This window comes from Harpegnathos saltator, unplaced genomic scaffold (genome assembly GCF_003227715.2).
Source record: "Harpegnathos saltator strain DR-91 unplaced genomic scaffold, Hsal_v8.6 scaffold167, whole genome shotgun sequence".
Classification (NCBI taxonomy): domain Eukaryota; kingdom Metazoa; phylum Arthropoda; class Insecta; order Hymenoptera; family Formicidae; genus Harpegnathos; species Harpegnathos saltator.
The window spans coordinates 67,501-90,251 of NW_020229947.1; the positions used below are offsets into that span (position 1 = coordinate 67,501).

General features: G+C 47.2%; 1 long non-coding RNA gene across 1 annotated transcript in view; it reads right to left on the reverse strand.

Annotated features, from left to right (window-relative positions):
• LOC112588169 (uncharacterized) overlaps nt 1–22,751 on the reverse strand; it is a 170,144-nt gene that overhangs the window by 61,727 nt on the left and 85,666 nt on the right. The gene's annotated exons all lie outside the window — the stretch shown is intronic.

Sequence of the window (22,751 nt, forward strand, 5' to 3'; positions counted from 1 at the left end):
GGTGCTTCTATTAATGCCCAGTCAACAAATTCATAAAGATTAATGAAAGTTTCTCAAACTGTAAATGATATTCATAACGAGGACCGTAATGAGGAGCTTAATGAGGATTTTAAACGATCATCTGCATCGAGACAAGCGGTACAGTATTATCGCCCCCAAATTCTCCGTTGATTCTCTAAATTCGCGACGGCATTTGCCCGTTTATTCACGTTAATGCAGAAAATGAGCGATTAATGCAGAATCCAAATTTCCATTCAAGCTTGCTCTTCCGGAGCAATCCGAAGTCGATTCGTTCGGCGACAGCGCCGCCGCTTACGTCGCTCTAAATTATCGACCGAAGCAAAGCTTCGGTGATCGCCGACAGCATCATCGGTGTGATTCACAGTTAAGCTTGTCCTCCTTTCGGGAAGATTGCCCTTCTTTCTAAAAATTTTCACCTCGATGCCTCGATTTCGTCGATAATATATACATGTAAAAAATACGCACGCGAAATGTATAATGTACGTCGTTGGGAATTCGCTCGGGACGAATCGACGCTCGCAAAGATGGCAGACGCGTAATCCACCCCCGGCAACCTTCTTCTTCTTCGCTCATCAGAATTTTCCGTCGTCCTTTTCTACCAAACTTACCAACCTGCCGACCCTACACTTACACTACGCCGTGCGTCGAATTTCCGCTCTTTCATTCGCTCGGGGCGGGGACGAGTAAATAAAAGTGGCGAGATTCGACGGCTCGTTTCTCTGTGTATCGCGAGACACCCTACGTAATTGTCACTCGCCCTTTCATTTGCGGTCTCACCACGGACGAGAGATTCCATGTGGCATGGGCGAAACATGGAGAGGGTGGCAGGGGGAGAGAGAGATAGAGAGAGAGAGAGAGAGAGGAAGAGGAAGAGGAAGAGAGAGAGAGAGAGAGAGAGAGAGAGAGAGAGAGAGAGAGAGAGAGAGAGAGAGAGAGAGAGCAAAACAGAGTAATTACCGACGTGATCTGTCTCGGTTTCGCAGCACGACGCGCGCGCGCAGGATTAACGCGGCTGGATATACCACCATACGCGCAAATATTCCGAGTATTCGCGACTATCCCCGGCGCCACGTTCGAATGAAATGTACACGCACGCACGCGCGCGCTCGCGCGATATGGGCCGTACCGCGCGCGGATTTATCGTCGTTTAAAAGGTCATCGATTCAGTTCAGTTTTCATTTTACGTGCGTGAGGACACTCTCTATTGACCGCGCGATATGCCGAGGCACGAGACCCCAGAAAGAATGAACAACGCGCCCTCCGTAGCCAGAGCTCTCGTCGACGACGTGGCGGACTAAAGGGACTTTTCCCCAAATCGCTTTGGGAAACTTTGCTTTTAGTTACAAAGTTGCTAGGCGGTTAACCCAATTTGTACAGGTACCGTAAATGATCAGCTGATTTATGCGATCAGATGTAGGACGTGGCTGCGAGTGTGAACCGAGGATGCTGTGATCAGCTGATCAATTAGGGAACGTATCTAAGTTGCTTTTTAAGGTCTACCAACCCTGTAGAGCTGAGACCAAAGTTTCCGAGAAAGCGATTTCAGAAGCGCAGAAGGTAAGATTTCCGTCCGCCCTTCTGCCGAGCTCTCTCCTCCTCCTCCTCCTCCTCCTCCTTCTTCCTCTTCGTCCCTCCTATTCCGCTACCTTCAATTGTCCGCGTTATTACCAGAGATAGGTCAAATCATTCGATTACGCTCCGGGTGTGATTCGATTAGAAATCCTTTCCTTTGAAGAAACGCGAATCCGTCTTTGATCATTATTTCCGATATCGCGTCGCCGCGCCCCGAGCGACGTGCAGTCGGGAGAATTCACGGCCCGTGTGTCCCCCCCCCCCATCCCATTGTCATTCGTCGAATGTATTTCCCCCGATCGCGCTTTTCGCCATCGAGCGCGCCGTGATCGATCAGAATTCTTCGAGAGACCTTCGGCCTCACTCTTCTTCCGCCATCGGGTTTATTTCGGTCGGATATCGGCAACCCCGGTTTCTCTCTCCCTCACCCCTCTCTCTCTCTCTCTCTCTCTCTCTCTCTCTCTCTCTCTCTCTCTCTCTCTCTCTCTCATGTCAGCGCGTTTTCGCTCGTAACCGTGCACGGGCTTGTATTAACGGCAACGACCGCAACGATCTCGACGTTATACTCCGCCGTCCGCGCTTTGCTTACGACGACTTCACGAACGAACGGACGAACGAACCGCAGATTCCGCAGCCACGTAGCTACTGACGCCGAGATCCCAAGTTATTCGGCTTCGACCGGCGTACGCGCGTAGCTACGTAGGTAGTCTGAAAAGTTGTCGAACTGACGCATACATGGATGATGCATTAGAAACTGTCAAACTATAATTGTATTGGAAAGTGGCATATCGCTGATGTAAACCCATGTAAAATTTTATTCGATCTGTCGAGTCATTCGAGTGGTAGCACCAGTTGAAAAAGCTTCGTGTGCTGATGATGGTGCTGATGATTTGCTAACAATTGCAAGAAAAACGCACTCGAACGCGTGTTTGGCACACATTTTAATGGTCTTAAGCAAAATAAAATGGATTTCAAGCGTCGTGTCGTAACTGTTGACGAAACTTGAATCCACCACTATACACCAGAGCGAAAAGAACCTTCCGGAATCACACTTTGATGATGGTATTGAATTATCGGAAAGACGTTGGAATTTCCAGGAGATTATATTGAAAAATAAAACATATCTCACGGCAAGAAAATTTTCTCTCATTGTTAGGCCGAGAACTTTTCAGACTGCCCTCGTAGCTACGCGTCGGCAGATTTGTAAGTCGGGGTAAGAAAGGACGGCCGAAAATTTTGATGAGCGTAAAGAAGAAAGGAACGCGCGTCCGTCGTCTTTCCGAACGTCAATTTTCAACCGCGTGTATTATACATCTCACCTGATAGATGATGCCAAAGGCGACAAAGATGTCATTAGGTAGTAACTATGACAAGTCGTTTTATGCCAGCAAGCACCCGACAAGCAAAAGAAAGAAATTGATAGAGAAACAATTTTGTAACCCTCCTGGAACCCGCTTGGAACTTGAAACGCGAGTAGCCCAGCTTTTCGATCTCGCAAACTGATTCTCGATGTCCTGACATTCCATGGCATTTCCTGGCTAAGAAAAAATGCCAAGTTTTCGCGGAAAACCTAGTGCTGTGTAAATAGCGAGCGCAAATTACTAGACGCTGCTTTGCAAAATAAATGCGACTTTAGAAAACAGATTAGAACGAAGTGTGATATCGAGATAAAAATAACAGAACTGGAGTAGTCAGGATAATGTTGCAACTCGCCTCACATTGGCTAAATAATCACTGGAATAGCTATTAATGGGCAAATCTCATGCAGTTTTCATAGCTCATACTTTAGTCAAAAATCTCTATATTAGAAGGTATACATAAAGTTTTCTCATTAAGAATGTTTAACAAGCGTTAAAAGTAGCGAACATAATTTTCACGCAAATAGACGTCAATAGTGATAATAATAATAATACCGCGAGACTCTCGTAATAATCGGGTTCACACTGATAGAAATCATTTTGTAAAATACGGCAATCGAGTCCAATCCTATTGAGAACGTCTGATAAAGATCGATTCGACGCGCGGCTCTCGGCGTGTTGAAGCGTTGAACATGAGTACGATATAAATAGGCTTATCAAGAAAAGCTTGCTACTAATCCAATATACAATATAATGTTAAGCGAGGAAAGTGAAAATAACGAGCGAAGGAAAATAAAATTTCACGAGCTCCGAGAGGAGACTTACTCTTCTCGGGAATATTTTAGCGAGGTCGACGGAACTGACTTTCGTTAGTTTTTTTAATATCTTCGTACAACCGTTTGTAATTCAGAGAAAAAAGAGCTTTACTCCAGTCTCTCTCTCTCTCTCTCTCGCTCTCGCTCTCTCAGCGAACTTGCACACCACGATCGATATTAGGGTCGGTGTCCGCTAGAAATCCCGACCAAGTTGAAATTTAGGCCCGTACTAATCGAGATCACTCGGAGTTCATTTGTAATCTCCGTACGCCGAGCCCCGAGTCCTATATTATGTCAAATCGCACTCTGATCGAGGACCGTCCGCTTGTATTATATCGCCTCCGATAAATCTGCCGAATAGCCCGAAAACTTGTGTGTGTGTGTGTGTGTGTGTGCGGCTCTATTTTTTCCTCCGCCAAGGACGCCGGAATATCCGTGAAAAACGCGGAAACGAGTTGCCCGACGCGAAATGAAAAAAGAGACAGAGAGGGCGGCAGCAAGAGGAAGAGAGAAAGAGAGAAAGAAAGAGGGGGGAAGAGGGAGAGAGAGAGGGGGGAGAGGGAGAGAGAAAGAGAGAGAGAGAGAGAGAAGAAACACAAAAGAAAAAAGCAGAAGTGGAACCTGCCGAATCGTTAATTTCACCTTCGCTTATGGCGCACGAAAGCGTGCTTCCTCCTCTTGTACGTAGGTAGGTACTTTCTCCGCTCGATTTATATTCCCGATGCATATATCCCCGAGCGCGAGCCTGCCTTATATCACCATCCGAGCAATTTCCTAGCGCTATCGACTGCCGAACCGCGAATGTCAGGCACGGCGGGCACTAAATATATCCAGGTGTTATTAATTACGGTCTTGGCAGGATCTCCCGCTACAACGCAAGAGCGCCCGCGACCTGGTTTACTGCATTACAGGATCAAGCTCCGATAGAGAATCGCGAGACGTTACGTCGCGCGGCTTTTCCCGTAAAATATCTGCACGCACGCGCGTTAATTCGGGGTGTTAATGGGCGCTGATGAAAGCGCCAAATTAAGATCTGTCCCGGCAAACGACCTCTATGGAATTCCACATGCGAATTTCATCGCAGATTTATCGCATGCGGCACGTATACAGGCGTAAAATACTCGTTGAAACGGAATGTTGTACGTCGGAAAGTTAGAGTTGTTTTTTATCTGATAGGAAAATGTCCGGCAGATACGCGTAATAAAGTAACGCGTTTAATGTATCATACATATATATATATATGTGTGTATATATATATACGCGCGTGCACTCGTAATTTTTTATTCAAAACGCGCAAACCGATAACAAAAACTTATTCGTCGCATAAAGTTCGCATGAAAAGTTCGCTCTTTAATAGAAATTTAATTTAAACTTTGCACAAAAAGATATTTGAAATAGGATGTTACAAAGTTATGGAAAGAGAGAGAGAGAGAGAGAGAGAGAGAGAGAGAGAGAGAGAGAGAGAGAGAGAGAGAGAGAGAGAGAGAGAGCTTAACTAAATTTCCGCCGAGGAAAAATCGATGCGATATTAATCAGAGAATCAGCGGATGAAACGATCGCGGATAATGCCGAGACGTTTCGAATGCATAAAGCGACGCTGAAATATGCCATGAAACATTTCAGACCCTTGACTAATCCGAAATGGAGCGACCCCGGAGAAAATTTTAGCCGTCACTATCCTTTCTCACGTCACTGCTTTTGATTTCCGATATGAAGAGTCTTAATAACAGTTCAAGCTAGCAGCCCGTCAAAATTTACTCGAAATCAAGAACGGAGAATAAGATTTGGTGTCAACCTTCGAAGCCTCCAAAATTTTCCGACTACAAACGAGTGTTCACTCGATTAGAGTGAATTGGTCGCTGCGTGACGACCGCTGTGTTACATCAGATTCACTGTTCAATTTCAAAGTGAAAATATTCACTCGACGATCCAGAGTGGAGAATTTAACTACACCGAGCGAAAAATCACTCGAATTTGAATGACGGCTGTCGCTCTATTTTTCGAGTGAAATTTCATTCCAAGAGATTTAGAGAGAGAAAGAGAGAGAGAGAGAGAGAGAGAGAGAGAGAGAGTATATGGGAAGAATATTATGTGGCATTTTTCATACACACGTTTTGTCCAATTTTATCATACTTTCTAATAGCGCAGAAATAAACGATCAGCAAAGTTTAGATAGACTTGCATAATTGTCACGTGACGTGCTATTAAATTTATACAGCCGTCTACCCGGCTGTCTTGCTAAGAAAAATATATCTTTAAATTACTTTTAGTAAATTTTTCAATAACATCGAATTCCTAAAATCAGTTTCTAAAGCACGAGTAGCACGTTTGAAACAAGAGCACACCGAAGTGGAATATCGACGTTTTATCTATCGTTCGCAGAATTGTACGGCAATTTTCATCATAAAATTCTCCCCCTGTGATATTACACATTTGATGATCGCGTTTCACTAACACATTCGCCACACTCGATTATACGTGCTATTAATATACGTGCCATATTTATATTCGCTACATTTGGATACATGTATCGCTAAACATATTCGCTACGTTATTATTAACATACATGCCGTATTTACAACCGCTGCATTTCAACATATTTGCTCCATTCACATTCGCCACGTATTTATTTCGAATGCGATATCACCGGATGGAGTGGAGGCATCCCCCAATCGAGTATGAAAAACGCTCGCTCTCTCTCTCTCTCTCTCTCTCTCTCTCTCTCTCTCTCTCTCTCTCCGATGCCAATTATCCCGAAACCACGGGCACGTGACTCACAGGTCGACCTTTCTTCCGCGACGCGCTAATCCATCCGACATTACACAGGCGTCCCCTATGGCGTACGCGAATTACGGATTGACGTGATCTCCCCGCTCTCTCCAAGCAGCGCAGCGCAGCGCAGCGCGGCGCGACGTGACGCGGTACGGCGTACCGATCGGTCGGATGAACGAACGTTGGTCGCGAGGACGAAAGGGGCGTCGTCCTCGCGAGACGATCAATCACCTCGAGAAGCATTCTTCTCTTCCTCTTCTTTCACCGCACACACCTCTCGCTCCGCGCTGAAATCGCGCTCGTCAGCCGCAGGTCTATTGGCTGAACGAACGAGAATCCACTCGACCGACCGACCGACCGACGACTGCCTCGTGACGTTAGCGTAGCGACCAGCGGCTATCCGCCACGGAAAAATAGCGTAAACCCATCGTGGCTCCATCGGCCGTCGTGGTTTATACATGGCGCGGCGGTTAAGTTTACAATTCTCTAATTAGGCCGATATGTTATTAGCGCTCTTGCCTTTTCGCCGCGCGCAGCGCCACGGCTGTCCGTTGTTCTTCCTCCCCCCGCCACTTTTATACGCGCAAGACAGTAAATTCCTCCGCCGCGCAATTAATTTTCCAGCGGGCCGCTCCTCACCTGTTTCGACGACGCGCGTTTTTACGCGCTCCGGAGAACGTTATTTATCTCGGGTGATATTGCTTCAACGTCGCACCGCCACTCGTTATCCCGACTTTGTTTGAAATTTGGAATTTTGCGGGAACACACCGATATGTGAGCGCAGCTTCGTTCAGCCAGTCGAAATTTGCGATCCGTTAAATACATATTTGCGATAGGTTCCAATTTATGACACTCCTCCCTCCCCGCCAAATGAGAGAGGGACGAGGGGCATATTTTCTCGTTGTTACAAGAAGAAGCAATAATATAGAGATATACGTTTAAAATTATCATTGTCGTCGTCATCTTCTGCAGTAGTATTTATCACAACAATGATTTTTCTGATTGTATTCACTGTGCGTTGTACAGTCGCAACTACTAATCGCACTCCGCGTACAAGTTTTCTCTAATTGAGATCCGGTGCGATTTCCCGAAGTCTCCATAGATTCGAGATTAGAAGTGTGATATCTCAAACGAGCGATTCCAATTGGAGAAGTCGAAGTTTCCCCAATACTTCTTCTCTGATCTTCATTTTACATTAGACTTTTATCCTCTCGGTCTTCTGTTCCAATTCTAATAAATACGTTGGACATTCGGCGTGAAAATAGGATCCTCTGTTTAATATTTCAAAGTACATCAACTGAAAAAAGCGCGGGTCTTGTAACATTTTGGCTTCGATTCTGAATAGAGGAATCGTGTATGAGATAAGAATCAAATTCGCGGTTGCTAATTGTGAGCGACACATCGCTGAAACATGAAAACAAGTTTCTGTAGTGTTTTCGTTTCGATCCCAGACGAAGAATACCATATTTAGGTTAAAAGTGGAATTCCCACCCGGCATTGTAACGATATGACTAATTTCTGATAGATCAGAGGGGAGTAGTAGACCCTGAGTAGATTCTGAGGAGGGACCCGTGGAAAGATCTTGAAAAATTGCGCGATGCGCGACTTTCTTCTCAACCGCCGTCGTCGCCCGTCGTGTGTATCGAGCGCTTTGAACGAGGCAGTGAAATGCCTCGCGACACGAAGGACGAATATCCTTTAAACGGTCAATTACGGCCAATTAAGTGTGATTTATCCAACCCCCTCTCCCGATCTTATCGAGCGGACGCGCCGGGGCGCTTTAATGAAGATTTCTTCCCGATCGATCCGCCCGGAAGCGCCCGAAATATTTGGTCCCTGTCGATGGTGAAGCGTGATAACTGGCATTAATCCTTTCGCGTACACGCCACGTCGCGTCGGTTAAGGTACACGGAATATCTCGGAACTATCGCATCTCTCTTCGCTGCTGCCGAGAACCGAAGATCCCCGCGACGAATGGCGCGCGCGCGCGCGGCGCAACTTCTTCGCAAATGTTTAATGTGGGACGTCATTATTTGTCCTATCCTCCGTCTCATCTTCGACATTTCCATCGTGGTATTTAAGTCTCAAATTGAGTTCACGTTAAAGTTGGGTACACTCGAAATGAAGTCAAAGGCAAGAGGCACCCGCGGATGCTCGTACTTTGGAAGCATACTCCGCGAAAACAATTTAATTTTCAATGCTTCTTAATTAAATTAAGCTCCGTATTACCACGTCTCTCGAGTTTTTCCCCACGGAAGAGGAAAAGGAAGGGAGAGAATCCGCGGAAACGAAAGGGAGGAATGAAGTAAATAGAGAATGCATATTCTCTTACTTTCGACAAAGAGCTTTTATTTTCGCCGGACATCCGCAGAAAGAGTCGCTATAAACTGCTTGCTGCTCCGGAACGACGTGGATCATTATTAACAACGACAAACATGTATTGAAATAAATCGATACATATATAAAAACGCGATTCCACGCGATAATTAATTTATAATGAAAGAAAGAGGGAATTGCACTCGTAACTGCACTCCAACTAAATACACGCGTTTGAATTTTCACTCAAACGAGTACACGTACAGCTTCCGAGTAATAATTATCGACTTTGTTGGCGTATCTATTTGTCTCAAACAGCAAAGGAAACCTCGGCAATTACATATTAGAGATCAAAGGGAGAAAATGTTTTCGTACGCTCGCATGCGCGCGCGCATTTACTTCGGAAAGCTGTTTTTAAGGCTGCGTACTCGCACAAAGTGCTTTTAAGGCTCTTGCACCATCGACGTCGATGTATATTCATTACTTACTCGAATTACCACGCGCATCCGAAATTTGGCGATTTAATATCGCGCAAGCAGCGTCTGCGCAATAATTGCGTATTAATGATCAAAACACTCCGCGCATGTGCTCGTGCCGCCGACGTAGAAATTTAATGCAGTTTTCGAGCAGTTATTGCACATTTATGTTAACTTCTGTCTAGTAGCTGAAAAGCAAAACTACATTTGGAGTGGCAATCCTGCGATGCGATGCTTTCCCCGCAGTTACCGCGCGCACGAAGTATACTGAACGGTACTGAACGAAAGAAGAACAACAAATGTACAAAAAAGAAAAGAAATATTCAATTATCAGCTGCCCACAAAATAGGCTGGCCAAGTAATATTTCAAAAAGTCAAGTACCCGATATTAATAAATATATTCATGCGAGGGAAATCAGCTGTAAATTTAATATCCCCCTCCATCGAAAAAAAAAGTATCTAACCTTACGATAGATGTACAACGAAGAGGAACGCTGATAAAAATATTCTGAATGTGGTAGCCTGTGTCCGGGAATTCTTGGAATTTTTCGACGAGTATATCATGAAGATTTTCCGCGATCTTTCCTCTTTCTCCCTTGACCATGCTCTACCACGGAAAAAACATCCTCTCGCAGCTGCATTCCTTCATTAAGTTTCGAGCCTGAGCTATTCCGACATTCTGAATTTTCATTTTCATCTAATTACCATGAGAATAGTCTGAAATGTTCTCACGGCAATGAGAGGCTCTGTGTTATTAACGTACACCGTTCTTGTCCTTTGCTCACTTCCACTTCCAACCTTACTTATCCTCTTTACCACACAAAGTTTGATACTCAGTCAGATTCTTTCTCCTTTTTTTATTTCCCTCGAATCTCTTTTATTTTCTCTCTCCCTGCTCTAGGTTTCTCTACTTAACTCATTGTTCGCGCGTTTCTTTTTAACGATATACCATAAATAAATATTGTCGAAAGATTATTCGCTACAGACATTGCAAGATGCGTGCGCATTAGACAACCGAATTAATATTACTGATCCCATATCTTGGCAAGAGAAATGATTCGCGTATCGTGCACGGCGGCTAATAAACTGCTTCAGCTGTTAGATAAAACTGTATCAAGTTCTTGTCTAATCCCAGCATTCTTGCAACTAAGAGTGCATCAATATCAGACAATAATTGTGAGCGAGTGCCCACACAAGCTGCATACGTTTCTACCAGAGTATCGATACTAAAGACTCGAGTGAAAGAAAATGTGTGTGTGTGTGTGTGTGTGTGTGTGCAACAGGAAAAGAGAGGGAGAGAGGAAGAGAGATAGATAGAGAGAGAGAGAGAATCTCGCTCTTTCTCTCTCTAATTCTCATCTTATTTATTCGACCGGTGTTATCGTTCACTGCGCTCGAGTGCGGCGCAAAATTTGTACACGGGCGCTTTCGCGGCGAAGAGAAATATTTTCCCTGAGACGGTCAGCGCGAACGTGCCATTGCGCGGATATTTGTCGAACACACACACGAGGGGCGTTTGCATATATCAAAACGCGAGAATAGAATAGCTCGCGTTTGATCTCGCCGAGAGTTCTGCGGCCTCCCCCCTCCCCCCCCCTCCTCCTACTGTTTCTCTAGATTCCCTTCTCTGTCTCTCTCTCTCTCTCTTTCTTCATCTCCTTCTATCCCCCGTTTACTTCCGCCGCTGACGTAGGGGTATTTACGTGAATGTAAATCTCCTTCACTCAGATATGTCTTTAGCGTACGCTTAAATGGGGGAGAACTACCTCTAATGCAAAATTAAATTACTCGCTAGTTACAGAGAGTTTCTCCCGGTATCGCTTCCGGACCTAAATCAACTTCATAATTACGTATCGTATAATTTGACGCCACAAATCTACGTAGTCTTGTTTTCAACCCCATCAAAGTTTCAAACCGTCCAGATCGGGACGTTCGCGGAATCTCCCCTCTAAGCAATCTCCTCTCTTTCTCTTTCTCTGTCTCCTCCTCCTCCTTCCTCTTTCCCCTCACTTCCGCGCTATTATCCTTACAACACGGTGCACGACCAAACCAACTGATGGCGTCTCATAAACGTTTCTTCTTCGCTTTTTACACCACAGTTCTGCCTCTCTTTAAGCTTTCCTTTCCTCCTCCTTCTCCTCCTCCTCTTCTTCTTTTTGCTAACGCGGTTATTCGTTATAATCTCTTCCGCTCCGACATCCTCGTAATTACAACGTCGTAATACACGGCGTCACGTCAACGGTATTATCTTTCGCCCGCGAATAGAAAACACACGCGCGCGCGCGCGCGCGAAAACGATAACAATTTGCGCAATTGCGAGTCTACGTATACACGGCAATGAGAGCGAGGAAAAGGGAAAATTTATCAAGATCGCAAAGGCGCGCGCACGTAACGGCGTCACGTATTCAGCTTTACATTTAATCCCGCAATAACTTGATAATATCGTTTTAACGTCATAAAGAACCCGGCGAACCGATCTGTTGATCTCGGCGGCGTTATTACGTGTATTACGCGATCGTGTCTGATATCGGCAGACGGTGATTAAATGTCCGGAACGGGGGGGGAGATCATCTGCCCGGGAATTTAGGCCATTCTCTCTCTCTCTCTCTCTCTCTCTCCCTCCCTCCCTGCCCCGGGAAAGTTTTGTACTAATTTTCGACCGCTGCCGGCGCGTTATCGCCGGCCGTCGTGCGAACTTTAACAAACACCGTGGTGGAATCTCGGAGGAATTGAGGAAGACGCCTGCCCTCCCCCCTCCTCCCCGCCTATTTCATGACGCGCCGTATGGACGCGGTAAAGCTGAAAGATCCCATAACCGGACGAGGGATTTCCTCCGATTTATCGCGAATAAAGCCAATCGTACATCGGGAAAACGGCGGGACATTCTCGCGCGGAGCATCCCCGCGCCCTCGCCCCCCGCCCGCCATCTTGTCTTTTTCCTTTCCCCTTTTTATCAAACGCGCGGCACCCGCGCGCGCGTCCGCGGATACACCGACGTATAAAGCGCGATATAACGCGCCGTGCATTGCGCCGTGAATACTTCTCAAGATAAAAAGAGAGCGCTCACGCGGGTTAATCTACATGAAAAAGATGGGCAGATAACTCCGGGAGATTTAACATTTATATGCGGGAGATCTCACCGCGCCGCGGGTGAGATTTCATTAAACTGTCCGATGAATTCCCGAATTGAGTGGACGACGATAATCGTAAGGAAGATAAGGAAGATCCCGCTCCCTCCCCCGCATCCTCCTCCTTTTTCTCTTCTTCTATTCTCATTCTTTCTCACCTGCTCTCTTTCTCTTCGGCTGTACTTGGTCGCTAATCGCCGCGACATCTCGCGCGCGGCGCGAACATCGCGCGAAGGCTCGCGCCGCCGCCGCCGCTAAGCGTTCGAAAAATAGCCACGCGGATAAAAATTATTCAAATTTCAGCCGGATGACGTTGTTAACCGCCCTGGCGCAGCGCGGGCCAGGAATAAAGGCTATTCGGAACACCTGTTGTGCCTTCGCCCGACCGAAAGACGTTCTTTCCCAAGACGGAAGGAGACGGCCAAGTTTCGTCACACCGCTCGCGGCTTTACCTTTTCCAATCTCTCTCCCCTCCCCCCCCCCTCTCTCTCTCTGTAATCTCTCTCTCTCTCTCTCTCTCTCTTTCCCTCTTTTTTCTCTTGGCGAAGATTAGAACACGCTCACGCGTTTAGTCGTGCCGAAAACGGATACGCCCACGCGAGTCGTTTCCATGTGACGGAAATACACGACGCCGCCGACAGGAATGATTAATAGTATTATATAAAGTTGTCTCTCCCCTCCCGCACGCGCGCGCGCGTGGCCACGACCGCCGTGCACGGAGATTGCGATAAACTTTTTACGGTGAAACCCATTCCGACGCGCAAATTCTCTAACGTCTAACAGGTTACTCTTTGTGACGTGTTGTCAAACAAAATGCCTCGTGAAGAACTGTCGTGAATCACGTTACGCTCGCCGATGAGAACACTCGGGAGCGCTTTTAGCGAGAGCCTGAAAGATTAACAGCCGAAATGAGAGAGAGAGAGAGAGAGAGAGAGAGAGAGAGAGAGAGAGGGAGAGAGAGAGAGCAGGCCATTAACAAGATTAAAAATGTAAAATTATACACGAATGACGATACATCGCGCGACGGGAGAAGAGGAAGGCGATCGAGACGCGTCGCAACGCGTACGTTTCAAATCAAATATTAACAGCAGGAGGACGAAATATGTATGAGAAAGAAATGTATGCAGCGATTAATCGCTACTAATATTCGCCGTGCTATCGAGAAAACACGCGGAACATAAAGGGTAGCGCGATTCCATTTAGTAAAAATTGCAACGCCCATTATAACCGAGCGAAGCGAATTCGACGCGGTGAAAAAAAAAAAAAGAAAAAATTACAGAGGCAACCGAGAGGAAGAGCGAGAGAGAGAGAGAGAGAGAGAGAGAGAGAGAGAAAGGAGGAGGGGGGGGGGGAGAGGAGACGAGCCGCCAACGTACAATAAAAATTTACATTTCCGCGGCTAATTCGGCCACCAGACGATTTAGCTCAATTCAGCAGAAATAAATTCGACGCTGCTCCAGCGTAGAACCGCACGCTCACTCACTCACTCACTCACTCACTCACTCGCTCGCTCACTCGCTCGCTCACTCGCTCGCTCGCTCACCGCAGAACGGAATTGCCCGTTAACCGTCGGTAGCGATTCACCCGACCCGACAACGAGGAGGATGCATACCGTATATATCGGACTATCGTTTACGGTACATTTACGCTACTTAGCGAACTTCCAGCCAAGTCGAAGCCGGCCGAATATCTCGCGCCCTATATCCCCCGCGCCGAACGCCCGGTGAATAATTCAAGCTTCGCCGATCGCCGGTGTGCAATGGCGGATTCGCCGATTGCGCGCTCGCCTCGTCGCCGCGGGCCGGCGTGATTCTCCGCTTAGACCGCGTTCACACGAGGCGTGCAAAACGCCGCGACGAGGCAGCACGACGAGGCCGCGGAAGCCCGCCGCGTCCGGGCGCGCATGAAAGCAGCTGTTTATAATACGGCGCGATGTCCGCGGCGGCGGATTTCGCTCACGCGAGCCGCGGGCTTAGATAAACGTCGGACGTGTTAGGTCTCGAGCTTTCTGATATTCCCGTGTGTGAGCCGCAAGCTTAACGCGCGCCGCAGCGCGCCGCGGGAATGCAACGGAACGGAACGGAACGGAACGGAACGGACTCGAGTGCACGCAGACGTTGGCCATTGTCGTTGACGCGGTCTCGGAGCTTAACAAAGTTCTTCCGAGTCCTAACGAGCTTACTCTCGGCGAGAGTCCGTCGAGTATGTACGGCTTCCTCCGTCGTATAGCGACGTAAGCGACGTGGTTAACCTACATAGCTCGCCTTCAAGATATTACTCGTGTTCCGATCGCACGCGCAGCTAGACGCGACCGGACCAGCCGCACGGCGACGTGGCCGTGTGTGACACGCACTGCGTGTCATGTATACCTCATCGGTTATTGCAGGTAGCGTTGAGCTGTCTCATCTAGATAATCTTACGTAGGCAGCCAGGTAAAGGTGGTCTGGCGCGGACTTGTGTTTGCCGAGGTAATGCGAGTGTGTGTTACCTTTCTCTGTGTCTGAAGTTAAAATCAAGTCAAGTTTGCAAAATTATCCAGACTGACGGATAATCACGGATAATTTAGTTTGCCGCAAGTGTGTAAGATATTTGTTTCCGCTTTGGTGCAGGCTGTAACGTCAACGTCATCGGTCAGAGCTTGCCGAAAGAGTCAATCTTTCAGAGACCCATACCTTTTCCCATCATTACCTTCCGAATCCTTGAGCATCTGTCCCCCAGCCTGACCCTAAACTGACCCTAACCGGAAATCCAAGTTTCTCCATTGTTGCAAAGAACATACGAAATTCCTCACGCTATTTGCCTTCAGTTCACAATGACGCCCGACTCTGAGGGATCCTGCAGTACAGTCGTATAAGCATTTCTGGACATAAACTCAAGGTTCCGACGCAACTTCTGTGAATCCATATCTTACCTAACCCGACCTATCTTCCTTCCCGAACTGGCAACTTGTAGAAAATCACGGAGCAGTTCAATTCCCCGATCAGATCTAGAGTCCCCGCGCGTCTACCGCGGTCCTTAGCTGTTAGGCGATGTTGAGCCCAGTCTGCGCATCTATGGAGTGCCGTACCGACTCGAGGTTTATTAACAAAAGCTACATTTCCTATTAGGTTTGCGAAATCCGAACGTAACAACGGAGAGCGCGGCTTTACGGAAAACTTCTCTGAAAAATGCATCCGTGGCGCAGTACGGCGCAGGTATTTGCGACGAGGCAGAGCGCTCAATTTCATCCGGACCGACCGACTGACCGACCGACCGACCGACCGACCGACCGACCGACCGACCGGCCGGCCGGCCAACTACGTATGTATGTACACTCTGTCCGCGTTTCTACCGTAATTGAATACTCAATAGGATTTACCAAAGCGGGCCGCGGCGCGGTGCGACGGAGCGTGGTGCGACTCCGCGCGACGCGACGCGGCGCGGCGCGGCACGACGACGTGGTTGAGCCGATCGACAGGACACACGCCAATATTTGATCCGCGTCAAAAGCTCCGAGTCGGATCCGTCGACGGGATTTCCAGCGGTCGTTAACCTCCGCGCCGCACCGCGCCGCGCCGCTGTCCATCCCGCTGTCTCGCGCGCGGCCGTGATCCTTTCTCTGTCTTCCGGTCGAGTAAAGCTGCGAAAAGCTGTCAAGCCGTCGATTTGTTGGAAATTATCGATTGTATCTTTGTTTACGAGCAAACGCGACCGACCGCGCGGCTTTTCGAGTCTGAGCCTCTCCTCCTCCCCCCCCCTCCCCCGACCCTCCGCGATGACAGATTTTATCGTAAGGTGATAAAACTGCGTGCGCGTGCAGTCGTAACACATTGTACGAGTACATCGGTCTGGTAATAAACGTAAATCTCTCTCTCTCTCTCTCTTTCTCTTTCTCTCTGTCTCTCTTGTTTTCGCTCACCGGTGAAAGCATCAAAATCGTTAACGGATATTAAAGTCCGAGGACGCGCGGTTGCAAATCACCTCGGACGCTCGGAAACGGAATGATTATTTCCGCGATCCTTTCCCAATAAATTAGTACACAAAAATTTGCACTCGATCCGCGTCGAGTCGATAGACCGACGGACAGCTGCGCAACGTTCGCTAATGGACATATATACACGCACACACACACACACACACACACACACACACACACGGCGTTGTTCCTCGGCGAAAACTGAAACCGTCGGATTTCGCAACAAAAACACCGAGATATGAAACCGGCGCGCGCGAGCCGCGCGTGATCGATGAAACGGAAAAGCCAGAGAGTTCGAAGGTAACAAATAAACAACGAAACCTTATTTCTCACCTAATTTCGAAGCGGGCTTCGCTGGCGATGGAGTCGAAGCGCGGCTCGCTCGCGGAGCATCGCTCGGATATTCAACGCGGCAAGATTGCGGCCGAGTGCGGCGGCGGCGGCGGCGGAACGCGCGAGGTGACGCGAAAAGTCGATGGAACCCCCCGTCGTCTGGTCGCGGCCGTGCATGTGACTTCCACGAGACGTGCCAATAACGTCGGAAAAGCCGGCTGTATTCTCGGGAAACAATCGCGCGGCTCAAGAACAACGGCAACGAACGAAACGCCGCGCCGCGCCGCGCCGCGCCGCGCTGGCGATCGCGAGGACACTCCTTTCGGGAAACGAGTGGCACTTTGCTCGCCGGCGTGGAGCAAAACAAAGCTACGTATTCATGGACGGTGTTCCATCCACGGAGCCCGCGGCGGCCGTTCCACCACGATACATGCAAGCTGAAACCTGCATTTAAGCTCCCCTTGCTCGTCCTCACGCTTCCACACCACCGCGCGCCGCGCGGCGCGGCGCGGCTATGTTTAGCCTGATCGGTCTATCCGTTTTGGGGTTATGTTCGCGCCACGAGACAACCAAATCCACAGGTGCGGTCGAAAGGGTGCTCACATCGCGCGGAAGTGCCTTTGAATTGGCCAGCCATTGACAACGCGTGAATACACGCCCCGCCATTGGCGCTCTCGCGTATATGAAAGTCCGCCACCGCCGCCGCCGCCGCCGCGGCTGACTACCCGCCACGGAATGCGCCACCCGGAGGCTCGACCTCTCCCGGCCCCGACAGAATAGCCGGGGTCGTCGTCGCGATCCGGGGAGATGTCAACCGTTTCCTGTCGCCTCGCCTCGCGCCGCGTCTCGCTTCGTCCTGCTGCTACCCGTCGTTTCTCACGATTTTTGCGCCTTTTTCCTCTCCCTCCCTCCCTCCCTCTCTCTCTCTCTCTCTCTCTCTCTCTCGCTCTCGCACAGCGAATGGAAATTAAGTCACGTGGCTCAACCGCCTCGACGTCGGAGATTGCTTGTGATAAGTGCACGGTCTACCACCGAGCGGATAGCGCGAACTCCTCTTATCTGCACCGCCCTCGCTTACCGCCACTCTTACCTCCCCTCCCCCCACCCTGCCCCGCCCCGCCTCTCTCTCTCTCCTCTCTCTCTCTCTCAACGCGCTGTATTCACTTTATGCAATTTTTTCGGCCACTACTCGAGAAACTCGGAGGAGTCTCGGCCGCTTTGAATAAATTTCAAGCAAGTTTTTTTCACGCCCGCGTGGGCTCGAGCGCGAGTCCGGATGGGCTTCTTTATACCTTGTAACTTTGTGGAGTACAGAGTGTAAGTGGATTAGGCCGCGGAAATTGGCCGGCGTATTTTTTGATCTATTCCGGGTCAATCTCTCCCCTGGCGAGAGGTTAATCAAGGGCACCGCCCCCACCCCCTTCCCGTCGCATTTTCACGTAGTTGTTAATTTTCGACGTTGAGCTTCCCCATCTCCCTCCCCTTCTCTTTCTCTCTCTCTCTCTCTCTCTCTCTATCTCTCTCTCACCCTTCCTATGACCAATCGCCTAAATAAAATTCTATTATGAGCTGCGCAAAGCGAGGGAAGAACGAATTTCGCGTTATTTATCGTTAACCACAATGCGCTTAGAGTCCCGGCGAAACGCCCGCGTTTCACTCAATTTTGATTGTTCACGGCTCAAAAAATGTGTCCATTAAATCTACTGTCGTATTCGACGGGCGAAAAATTGGCTCGGCCACGCCTGCACAAATTTCTATCGTCCACCTCAGTTGCATCTCGCGTGTGTATACAGGGTGTCCCAAAGCTTGTAGACGATTCGTTAACGATCGATTCCCGAGAACGCGAAAATCCTGACGCTAAAACGCGAAAATTATGGTAGTGTTGAGATCGGAGCCATTTCGGACTAGCCAATCAGATTGCCGAGAGAATTCTCGCGTTCGGTTGCAAAATGTGTTGATATAGTTTAAGAAATTTGTACAAATTTCCCCTTCCTAAACATTGACATCAAACTACCACAAACGCATTGCGTCGGCAGGATCGCTCCTCTTATACCCCGAACAATCAATAAACAATAAATCAATATTGCGTGCAATAAAAGTATCCTGATATAACCTAGTTGCACAAAATGTTAAAGCCATTGAACGCCGGCCACTGGACAATGACGACGAATCAATTTCTCAATATCGATTTAATTCTGAGTTCAACGTCGCTTCAATATTACTTCATCTAATTTTGTCCTCATTTCATACGTGAATAATTAATCCGTCGAACATTGTGCTAATAATAATAATAATAATAATAATAATAATAATAATAATAATAATAAAGTCAAAGCTTCTCAAGATACTGGCGCATTGCGGGCGCATAATTCCTATACGATATTGATAGAATAGGATATCTTATACCTGTGGATTTACGGCTGGACATTTCAGGATAAATATCGCGAAAGTTTGCGATCGTATGTCGAACACGCTGCGCGGTCCGCGATAATGCAATAACGGAGTCATCGCCGCGCGTGTATTTTTTCTCCTTTATCCTCGCGAAATACGCGTTATATATTGCGATAGGTATTTGCATGGAAGAATTGAAAATGATTGGCCGCCATAGGTAGGTAATAGTGTGCGATAAATTCGCGGTTAGTCGGCGAGTGAAATGTGACTATCGACGCTCCGATTGATTAATTCGATTAATTTTAATTGGACGCCTATGCATATTCTGAAAGGCCGGGGGGCTAGCGTCAATTTGGTAACTCGATAAATCTATAAAATAGCGCGGTGAAAGTGTGGCTACATTTTATTAAATTCTCTCGCGCGCGCGCACGCGCGCCAAAGGACTTGTGGCGCGCGACACGCCAGATTCAGTAATGGATCATTATTGAACCTCGCAGCAAAGGTGCGGAAATTAAAATTCGCCGATAATTAGATAATTACTTTTGTCGACGGACCAACGACGCTTATTTCGTTACACCATTCCGGCCGGTGAAAGAACACGCCCGCTTGTGCGGTCGTGTCGAGACGTATTTTCGCGCCGTTACAGAGACGACTCAATATTGCGACAAAATATATAATATTCTTTTGCGATTCAGTCATCTAAAAAAAAAAAAAAAAATGTAGAGCGCGCAAGTACCTCTCTAATTCATTTCAAAACTAAAAGCATGAGTAAGACGTATAAAAAATTAAGTCACGTGAAACTCCGTTTCCATTTTGACGATTGCATATTGCAAAATCGTTAAAAGCTGCCGCTGTCGGATAATTTTGCAGTAAAATTCGATGATTCCTGAAATATATATATATATATATATATACCCCTGTTGAAATTATAATGTTTTGGTTGATTTTCATATTATCAAATTCATATCCAAGAATAAATTGTGATATTGATCGCATGTATGTGTGTGTGTGTGTGTATGTGTGTGAGAAGCTGCCTCTCCGTATTTAATAAGTAACAAATATAAAATTTATGCGATACAATTTGTGTCAAATGCGATCGCTAAATGGAAAACACTCGTTGCGATCAGAGAGAGAAGCGATTTATATCGACGATTCTCAATCTCGATCATTCTCATCAATCGATAAATTACAATCACTTATATTTTTATAGACGCACTTCACGAATATTGGCCGAATATTTTTTAAAGCTGTCGGATAAGTCTGTCGTTTTCGACTCGGTGTCAATTACTTTTTCATCCCATGCAACCGTGGCGAAACCGGCTTAACATCGAGTCGGCATTTCTACCTTTAGCCGCGAATTTCTGCTAAGCGACTGCGCCACGAAAATTGAGAATAGAGAGCGGTAAATTAACAGCTAAACGGCACTTAATTCCGCGATAGTTCCCAATTCAATTCGCTGCAATAGGGACGGCGCTGGCTTAACCGGAGGAGGTTATCTTGCGGCAGATATCGGGAGCAATGACAAGCAACTGTCGAGACGAAAGGTGTCACTTGCGATCAGTGTCGTTTACGGGCACGTAAAAAGTTAAACCAGAAACCGACACGTGTTGCTTATTTCTTTTTTTTTTATAATTTTCTGAAATATGTGTCATTAATTATTTCTCCGAAACTGAGCTTCGTATCGATTTGAGATTTTAAAGCAATAATATCTGCTCATCTGGCTCTCAGATAAACCGTGGACAATTACGTCAAAATATTTCATTTCGATATTAATTTTTTCATTGTAAAAGAACTGAAAAATTTGAACTTTTTCCTAATAATAGCTGCCATTTTGTTAATTCTGTTCCATCTTTTTTTCTAGTGATTCACCGAATAATGATAAACCTCCTCAAGATTTCTAGCTAAAATTCGCTCTGATCGGACCATCGAGAGAGTCGAGTTATTACCGCAAAAGCGACAACTTGATAAAAAGACAAGGAGCTATATATTTCAGCTATATATATATATCGTATATTTATACGAGTATTTGTTAATAGACAAAATTTTTCTACTCTTCTCATATGCTGCATAAATATACCTACAATTTTCATTCCTGCACATTTATTCACTTCGTCACAAAATATTATCAAAGACAAACACGATTTTTCAGCAATCTGATTCTCTCCAGTCCCCTTAAACGCGCATCTACGGGAACATATTTCGATCAAACACGTCCGAGACGTCTGCTGGCATCTGCTGGCGCTTTAGCCGGTTTCACGCGCCTACTCCCAAGTTACGTGGTATCCACGGGATACAAATAGATTAAGCATAATAAATTGCCCCGATGCTCCTGGTCACAATTATGCGCGCACACATGCTTCTGCGCCTGCGCGTACAAGCAGAGAACTCCGAAGTGCGCGGAGATTAGACAACTTCAGGGTACTATTGGGCGAGGAACGCGCCATTGTACAGCCTTAGGCTAATATTACATTTGTCGCACGACAATCTTTTCGAATACGTTGATTGGTTAACAAACAGAATATTTCTAGGATTGCTCCGTGCACGGCAATCGATGTATCCGAAAAGCCCGTCGTACGACACATGTAATATTAGCCTTAATCGGATTTATAGCGTGGCTCTCTACTGTATAAGAAAGTTCTTCTTTCTCGGGTTATATCGAGGTTGCCGGTGCGCTAATTGCAGCCGCACCGAATTACACGACGCGCTTCAGAAGCGCGGGGAACGGTGCGAATTTTTCTCTCGCTACGTCGACACGGATTATTCTCCTCCTTTCGTACACAGCCAGTCGCGACGGTCCCCCGGTATAGATTGGCAAAAATACACCAAATGTACCGCCTTTTTTCCTAGGTCCGCGTTAACGAACGTACGTATAATGCAATTTACGCCTCTGTCCCACATTTTCAACGAAGACAGACCTCGTGATGGTCGATCGCGATTTGCAGCCGTCTATTGAAACACTGAGCGAAAATGCGACTTTCCGATAGATCTTATCAACTTCTATCATCCAACGTGTGCCTGCGATGGCGGCTAACTAACGTACTCTCGGCGTACTACAATGCGAAGAATAAAACTCGCGCACATGGAAGGCCACTTTTCATTACGGCAATAACGATGAAATGTAAATCAGTAGATTGTTATACTTTAGTTTCGTTTGGTTTTTGTTCATACTTCGGACTACGAGCCGTGTGCTTCTCGCGTTTCCACCGGGCCGCCGCCATATTGATTTTTGCTCCTCCAGCAGCCCCCCCCTCCCCCCCCTCCTGAATAGGAGCCTACTACAAAAGATCTTTGAACAAATACGGTCGGTAACGGTGGATCCTACACACACACAACCCCCCGCATTTCTGAGGTTACAATATATGGGGCGGCAGCGAGAAAAAAAGCGGAAGCACTGAGTTCACGTCTATTTTAAAAAAATACGAACCGAGCTTTCCACTTCGTTTGACGTATGCTATTACTGAATTAAGTTCCTAATTGAGGAGTTAAAACGCGAAAAACGCTAGAGACAAAATACTGGACGACAGATCCAGCGGTTCCGTCAAACGCCGGAAACGCAAATATAAACTGTCCGGTTTAAAGGTTTGGTTAACTTTTAAACTGATATGTCGGTCTCA